Genomic DNA, 9,134 nt, shown 5'->3' on the forward strand with positions numbered 1-9,134 from the left:
TACCTGGAGGAAATCAAACTCATGCAACAAAACAAGAGTATTTGTTTTAATCTGAATCTATACACCTGCTATTAACATTTCTTGGAGTTGTGGTGCACTTTTATTGGACGTAAAATTTCCTTTATTAGATCTACTTCACATTTTCATATGGAGAAATTTTCATAAGTGAATTTTTATGTTTTATTTAGGAATAGTCAAGAGTGAGTGGAATAATTGTTTGAATTGCACATGAAAAGTAATGAGTGTATGACTATTATGTAGAGTGGTATAGTGAGAAAGTCAAATAATTATTTAGTGAATTTGAAGAGTCAAAGTGAGCTTGTGACGAGTCCTCAAATAAACAAAAGTCCTTACAAAAATTGAGTTTAAATGAGAATCTTTCAATGTAAAATTCAAGTCAGGATTCATTGATGTAAAAGTTAAGGTTAAATTAAGAAGTCTTGGTCAAAAGGAAATTAAGAGTCATAAAGTCAAGTCAAGTCAAGTCAAAAATTTGAGTCTTTTAATGTAATGGGTGCATGATTGGTGAAGCCCGGCACCCAAAAAGCCTGGTCATTGTAATACAATTTGAAGAGATACTACAATTGTTGTTTGCGGCAAAGAGGAGCAAGGATTGTTCAGGAGATAAATTTCACCACAAAGGATGAAGAAAGATATCGAGTAATTGAAAGTGCAACTTGACATCCTAACGGAATGGCTACAAGGAAAAGAGAATGAAGACTGAAGACATGGATGGAGAATGATGAAACGGGTTAGATGGAACCTATTACAAAAGAAATGGAATGTGAAGCTGATAAAAAAGTTCAGAGAACTTGAACAAATACATATTTCTTTGTTGGAAAAGGAGAAACTCAAAGGAATTGAGTCACAAAAAAGAGGATTTGCTGAAACCCAAAAATTCCATTGTGAAAGATTGGTGCTTGAAGCATCAAATGAGGCCAAAAGGTCTTGTATTTTAAAAACTGATATCTTGTTTGTGGATGCACGACATGTTAAAGATGTTGAAGGTGAACAAATATTTGAGGTTGTTGATAATCATCAAATAATTTGAGATGTCAACAAGAGTAATATTGCAGCAGAATTAAAATTTCTAGAAGAATGGTTGGATAATCCAAAGTTAAAATGTGACAATATGCCTTCAAATCAACAAATTTGGCGCAACTGAAGCATAGAAAATGATAATAAAGTTGAAATTGAGGAAATGAAAATGTTTTTGGAACATGAACATATTGCACATATGGAAGAAAAATGTCCAAATGTGGACCTGAATATAATCATAATGAATTGTTATTCCCATATTGTAAACAACATCAAGAAGAAAGATTGAAGGACCAGCAACAAAACAGAGTTTGGAATCGTGGAGGTAGCAAGTCATTGAGACTTGTGGCTGTCACATTACTATAGAAAAGTGATAGACCTTGTAGAGAGGAGTCTGAATTTTTCTTTTCTACATCAGAAGTCTGATGCAGGAGCATCCTACTTTAGAAAATTGTTGGATATTTGGTTGACATAGGGGGTGTGATGCTTTTAATTTATTTGTATATTTTTAATAAATTGAGTGAAAAATATGTGTGTGAGGTTTTAATTGTAAATATTCTCAATTATGAGAGAATATGAGTGATGATAGACTTGTACATATCTCATAGATATCTTAGGTATTAGGGGATCTTAGAATAGAGGATTAGTTGAGTTAAAAGTGGAACTAGAGGAATTTTAGGATTTGGATGAGATATTTTATGGATCAAGAGAGATATTGTTGGAGTTTGTTAAGGGATCTAGAACCTACTTGGCTTCTAATAAATTTGTATAAATTGAGAATAGCCTAAGAGGCATGTATGATGAGGTAGAAGTGTGTAGGTGAGAGTGAGGAATGTGAATAACTCTGTAAATATTTTAATAATGAATTTTTATGAATTTTAATGTAGATACATATTGTGTAAACTTCATTGTTATGTTATGATGTTGATATTAATTTTAAGGACCTTAGATTTGCTACATAATGGATGATTTCTTCCATACTTTGGACCAATAAACCACAGGTCCGAGGAGCGTTTCAAAGTTGCAGCTTTGCTGCATCAAAGTGCAACAAATTTCACTCGCGCAAAAAGTAACAAAAGCTAAGATGGATGGTTTAAATAAAGACGTAGAAGTTAAGATGTATGGTGTGGAAGCTAAGATGGATGGTTTAAAGAAAGGCGTGGAAGCTAAGATTGATGGTTTAAAGAAAGGCATAGAAGCTAAGATAAATGATGTGGAAGCTAAGATGGATGATGTGGAAGCTAAGAAGGATGACATGTAAGCTAAGATGGATGGCGTGGAAGCTAAGATGGATGATTTAAAGAAAGGCGTGGAAGATTTGAAGACAGATTTGAAAAATATTCTACAAGAAATGCTTACTAATGGTGAAAGGGTGGTAAAGGAAACTCATGCTGAGAACAAAATTAATTTTAATCTGATTTCATAGACTCTAAGGTTGGATCAAAGAACCACCATGTTCCAAAGATCAATATGAGGAACTTTGATGGAAAGGATTCCGGAACATGGATACTATAGATGTAGCAATTTTTCAATCTCCATAATATGCAAAACACACAAAAGGCATGCATTGCAACTTTATATTTGGAACCAAATCAGTTTGTATAGTATCGATGGCTTTGATCTCGTAAACAAATTGTCACTTGGGCTATTTTTACGAATGAAATGATAGCACATTATGAGGATACAAAAATAAACACATTTTTTAGCCAATTGATAAATCTCAAACAAAAGGATTCAATGATGGAGCACATTGAGGACTTCCAAAAATTGAATATAAGGGTAAAAGATATTCCAGAGGAGTATAGGATTGAATTGTTCATAGGGACTTTAAAAGATAGCATCCAACATGAGGTTCTCCTTTGGGAACCAAATTCATTGGAGAAGGCATTTAGGTTTGCAAGAAAAATGGAAAGAAAAATTATGGAAACAAGGAAGCCCACCTCTCACAACCATAGAGATGGAAGTGTTGCTGCCCCTAGACAGCCACAACCTACAAGATTGACACCACAACAATTGGAATAAAAAAGAGAAAAAGGGCTTTGTTACAGTTGTGATAGCAAATACACCAAAGGTCATAAGTGTGCCAAGAAGAAATTATTTTACATAGATTGTGAAGAGGAGGAAGAAAAAGAATAAGAAATGCCAAAAGAAGAGGATATAAACCAGGATCAAACCCTAGACAAAGAAGAAATGAATCCAGCCATATCTTGCAATGCATTTGTTGGAATTACCACTCCTAAAAATATCAATATAGAATGGCATATCAAGAGGAAAAAGGTAATAGTGTTGATTGATTCAAGAAGTACCCATAATTTTATTCATTGTAAGATAGCCAAGGAATTGAATTGATTCCTATATCCAGCACCAGAGTGTCAAGTGATGGTTGCAAGTAGAGGAACCATAAATTGCTCAGGAAAGTGCCATAATATCAAGCTATCCATGGGAGAATACATATTAAATAACACAATGCTTTCCATTCCAATGGTGGTGTTGATGTTGTACTAGGAGTCCAATGGCTACAATCCTTGGGTGCAATAGCTTTTAATTTTCAAGAACTTTTCATGAAATTCCCTTCAAAAGGAAAGGAAGTTGAATTAAGGGGTATCACAGGGAAACACGGGAAAGATAATAAGCTCTAACAGAATGACAAAGCTTATAAAGAAAGAACAATGATGCATAATTGCACAATTATGTTCACTAGAGGTTCCCACATCGAAATCATCTATTTCTCCAGATTTCCAAAAAGTCTTGGACAATCATTCCAGGGTATTTGAGACTCCCAAAGGCCTCCCACCTATTCGGGATCATGATCATTCTATTAATTTGATTCTAGGAAGTGTTCCTCCAAACATTAGGCCTTACATATATCACCATGTCCAAAAGAGTGAAATTGAACGTATGGTTGCAAAAATGCTAGAGGCTGGTATAATTCAACCTAGTCAAAGTTCTTTCTCTCCTCCAGTAGTATTGGTTCACAAGAAGGATGGATCATGGTGCATGTGTCCAGATTATAGGGAGCTCAACAAGCTAACAATTAAAGATAAATTTCCCTTTCCTGTCATTGATGAATTATTGGAAGAATTTCATGGATCAATTTACTTCACCAAGTTGGATCTTCATTCATGATATCATCAAATCAAAATGAAGACTGAAGCAATTCCAAAAATAGCATTTAGAACTCATGAGGGTCATTATGAATTTTTGGTCATGCATTTTGGCCTTAATAATGCACGTTCTACATTTCAAGGCTTGATGAATTCCATTTTCAAACCCTTAGAAAATTTGTGTTAGAATTTTTTGATGATATACTAATCTACAACAAGTCTTGGAAGGATCATGTCCAACATGTTGACATGTTGCTCAAACTATTGGAGGAGAAACAATTATATGCAAAAATCTCCAAATGTTTCTTTGGAGTAGAAGAGGTGGAATATCTTGGTCATATTGTATCCCATGAAGGTGTTAAGGTAGACCCTAGCAAAATTAAAACCATTAAGGAATGGAAAATCACCACATCCATAAATCATCTACAATGATTTCTAGGGTTAACAGGGTATTATTTCAAGTTTGTTAAGAATTATGGGAGGATAGCAGCATCTCTAACAACATTATTGAAGAAAAATGCATTTTCATGGACTCCAGAAGCAATGAAGGCCTTTGAACATCTTAAAGAGGCAATGTGCCAAGCACCAGTTTTAGCTACACCGAACTTCACAAAAACCTTTACTGTGGAATGTGATGCTTCATGAAATGGAATTGGTGTTGTTTTAATGCAAGAAGAAAGACCCATTACTTTCGAAAGTCGTCCAATCAAAGGAAAGTATTTACACAAAGATATTTATGAGTAGGAAATGTTGGCAATACTACATTCACTTATGAAATGGCGACCCTACCTAATGGGAAGACACTTCAAGGTAAAAATAGATCATGGTAGTCTTAAATACTTTTTAGAACAAATATTATCTTCAAAAGAGCAACAAAAATGGGTCACAAAGATGTTGGGTTATGATTTTGAAATCATCTACAAAAAAGGGAAGCAAAATGTTGTGGTAGATGCACTCTCAATAAAGGATGCATATGTGGACGCATTTCTTAGTGCCATTTCTATTATCCAACCAGATTGGATAAATGAAGCAAGGGATGAATAGAAGAATGATGGGGAAGTGTGGGCACTCATTCAAAAGATACAACAAGATCACAGTACATCTGATACATTTAGCTGGAAAAATGATTTGTTATGGTACAAGGATCGGTTATACCTATGTAAGAATTCCCAACTCAAACAAAAGATTCTTAGGGAATTGCACACCTCCTCCTTAGGAGGGCACTCAATATTTCTAAAAACCTACCACAGGGTTAAGAAGGATTTTTTTTGGGATGGCCTTAAATCAGATATTCAAAAGTCTGTGGCGGAATGTTTGGTTTGGCAACAAAATAAAGTTGAAACAATTAAGACCCCTGGACTATTACAACCTTTATCCATTCCAAGCCAACGTTGGGAGGAGATTTCAATGGATTTTATCACAAGTTTACCCAAGTCCGAAGGAAAGAGTGTTATCATGGTGGCAATTGACAGATTCACCAAGTATGCACATGTTTGTGTATTATCTCATCCATTTAAAGCGATTACAGTTTCTACTGCATTTATGGAAACAATTCAAAAGCTACATGGAAACCCAAAGATTATTGTAAGCGACAAAGATTCCATTTTCACTGGAAATTTTGGATAGAATTATTTTCTTGTCTTGGTACTCAATCAACTCATAGCTCATCTTATCATCCTCAGTCTGATGGGAAAATTGAGATAGTAAACAATATTTGGAAGTATATCTTTGTTGCTTTGTATCTGATAAACATACACAATGGGTCAAATGGTTGCCTCTAGTTGAATGGTGGTATAACACTTCCTTCCATACTGTAAGAAAAATGACCCCATTTATGGCAATTTATGGATATCGTCAACCATCCATCACATCATATTTATTAGAAAATTCTAAGGTTCAAGCAGTGGAAGATCACATCAAGCATCAACAACAAGTTCTCCAACTCTTAAAGGATAACCTCACCTTGGGGCATAATAGAATGAAATAGCAAGCAAATCGACATCACAACGAAAGAAGTTTTGATGTACGTGATTGGTTATTTCTATGGCTACAACCATATAAACAGATGTCCCTCAAGTAAGCTAAGAAGGATAATAAATTATCACCAAAGTATTATGATCCATACAAGGTGTTGCAAAAGATAGGTACTATGGCATACAAATTGGAGCTTCTTGCAGCTTCCCGAGTGCACCCAGTTTTCCATGTTTCATGCTTAAAGAAGGTTATAGGTGACAAGCTTCTAGTTCAAACAATATTTCCAGAACTTGATGAGGAAGGAAAAATCATATTGGAACCTGAAGCAGTCAAAGAAATAAGAACTCGACAACTACGAAATCGATCAATTTCAGAGTATCTCATCAAGTGGAAGAACTTAACCGTCGAAGATTCCACATGGGAGGATGATAATTTTATACAAAAGCATCCATAACTACTCAAGCATTGAGGAAAACACGTTTTTGAAAGAGAGGGGCATGCTAGGTCCCTATAATACTAGTGATTCCCCCATTACTATTGTCGTTGTATCCCTTATTGTTATTGGTGTGCCCCTACTCTCCCCATATTGTTATTAGTGTGCCCCATAGAATCCCACTATTTTTATTTTTGTGCCTTTATATTGTTATTTTTAGGTCAGCTTGGTTATATTGTGACCCCTTAGAATCTTACATATAGAAAGGAGGTTTTGTCATTTGAATCATCCAAGAATTGTTCATTCGTGTAATGTAAAGGAGGTTGCCCCCTCGAAGAGGTTGAATTCTAAGTCATTGATCTATATTTTCTATCTTTTTGTGAGTTGGTTTCATAAGAAAGCACCGCGGAGAAGGATTCAGGCCTTCCATCGAGTTTCCCAGGAATTGCCAACATAAAAACCGGATAACAATTTGAAGATCTTAACGATAAAAAGGAACATGATAAAGGCTAACCCTGAATCCATTTCAATAGGAAAGAGATATGTATAATCATTCAAAAACAGAGTCGAATACCCTATTAAAAGAAATATTCACAGCAGTAAAGCTCATCCTCGGGCCAAGCCCCTTGTTTCAAATTAGAACAATTACATTTTATACATTGTAAATCTCGAAAACCTAGACGGTCACTCCAAACTGTCTGTGTTGTGTGTGGAGCATAATTGTTCAGAGGTCTTTGTTTCAGCCGGATGTATACCCCAGGAAGTTTGTACACCCCTCCACACGGGGGGGTGCGGGGGGGACTTGTCCCCCCCGCAGGGGTCCGGGGGGGCCGATCCCCCCTGGCTGGGGGGTTCCGGGGGCCAGCGGTCCCCCAGCGGGGGCTCGGGGGCAGCGCCCCCGAAGCTAAAAACAAATGTAAAATTGCCTTGTAAAAGTATAGTAATTTCTAGTCAATCTGGGCCATTCATTAGGCATATGATCTGACAGTAGAACTTATGTTTAGTTTAGGGTTTTTTTCCCTAGAAGGCAACCCCTCTCTTTGTATGAGGGTATTATATTAGAGGCTGAGATATAGATGTGTATTTCTGTGAGCGAGAAATAGAGAGGTGAGACTGTGAGAGAAAACAAAGGATATTACAGCAGATTTGCTGTAGGTTGTGTCTCTTCATTTTGCTGGATAATAGAAAGGAAGGACTGGCTGTTCGGGGTGGACGTAGCCCAAACTGGGTGAACCACGTATATCTGTGTCTCTCTTGTTTTGTGCGTTTTCTGTGTTTATATTTCTGCAATATTTTATGTGTTCCATTGCTCCGTAATATATAATTTTCTAACAACTGGTATCAGAGCCAAAGGTCTATTTGGTTGATAAATTCGTAGGAAAGAAGGGTTCCTGGTTCGAGTGGGAGCAATGGCGGAAGATGGTAAGTTTAGGGTCGAGAAATTTAACGGCCAAAACTTCTCGCTGTGGAAGATGCAGATGGAAGATTATTTATATCAGAAAGATCGAAACCTACCATTGGGCGGAAAAACAAAGATGCCAACGGGTATGAAAGACGAAGAATGGAACCTTCTCGATAGAAAGGCACTCGGAACAATACGGTTGTGCCTTGCTGCGTCAGTCGCCTTCAACATTTCGAAGGAAACCATGACAGAGGGTTTGATGCAGATGTTGTCGAAACTATATGAAAAACCCTCGGCCTCAAACAAGGTATTTCTTATGAAACGGTTATTTAATATGAATATGTCGGAAGGAGGATCTGTTGCAAACCATTTAAATGATTTTAATACAGTTACAAGTCAGTTAAGTTCTGTAGGGGTAAACTTTGATGATGAAGTTAGAGCTCTGTTATTCTTGTCCTCATTACCAGAAAGTTGGAATGGTTTGGTAATGGCCATTAGTAACTCCGTTTCTGGATCTAGTACTTTAAAGTTTGATGATGTTGTCGGTGCTATCCTTAGCGAGGAAATGCGACGGAAAAGCTCCGGTGAGACATCGGGAAATGCTTTGAGTGCAGAGTCTAGAGGAAGAAAAATGGAAAGAGGAAAGAGCTTAGGATATCGCAGTAAATCAAGGAAAGGCAGATCCAAGTCCAGATCGGGGATAGTGTGCTGGAAATGTGCAAAGAAAGGACACCTAAAGAAAGACTGTAGATCTCGAAAGGGAAAAGAAGGAGATGCACAGCAAGAAAACAATCATGAAGCAAATGTGACAGGTGAGGTGTTACAAGATGCTTTGATTCTTTCTTTCGAAAATATTACTGATTCCTAGGTGGTAGATTCAGGGGCTTCATTCCATGCCACACCTGATAAGAAATACTTTCATGACTATGTTCAAGGAGATTTTGGACAAGTTCATCTGGGTGATGATAAACTCTGTAAAATCATTGGAATGGGTAAGGTTCTTGTAAAACAGCAGAATGGAAACCAATGGCTATTAAAGGAGGTAAGGCATGTTCCAGATCTAAATAAAAATCTGATTTCAACAGGGCAGTTAGGCAGTGAAGGCTATGTGACAACTTTCACAGATAAAGCTTGGAAGGTTACCAAAGGAGCCCTGGTAATAGCAAAAGGCAAAAAGGTTGGT

Source organism: Pinus tabuliformis, chromosome Q, assembly GCF_031772625.1.
Source record: "Pinus tabuliformis cultivar Carrire ecotype Pingquan chromosome Q, CPIR1, whole genome shotgun sequence".
NCBI lineage: Eukaryota > Viridiplantae > Streptophyta > Pinopsida > Pinales > Pinaceae > Pinus > Pinus tabuliformis.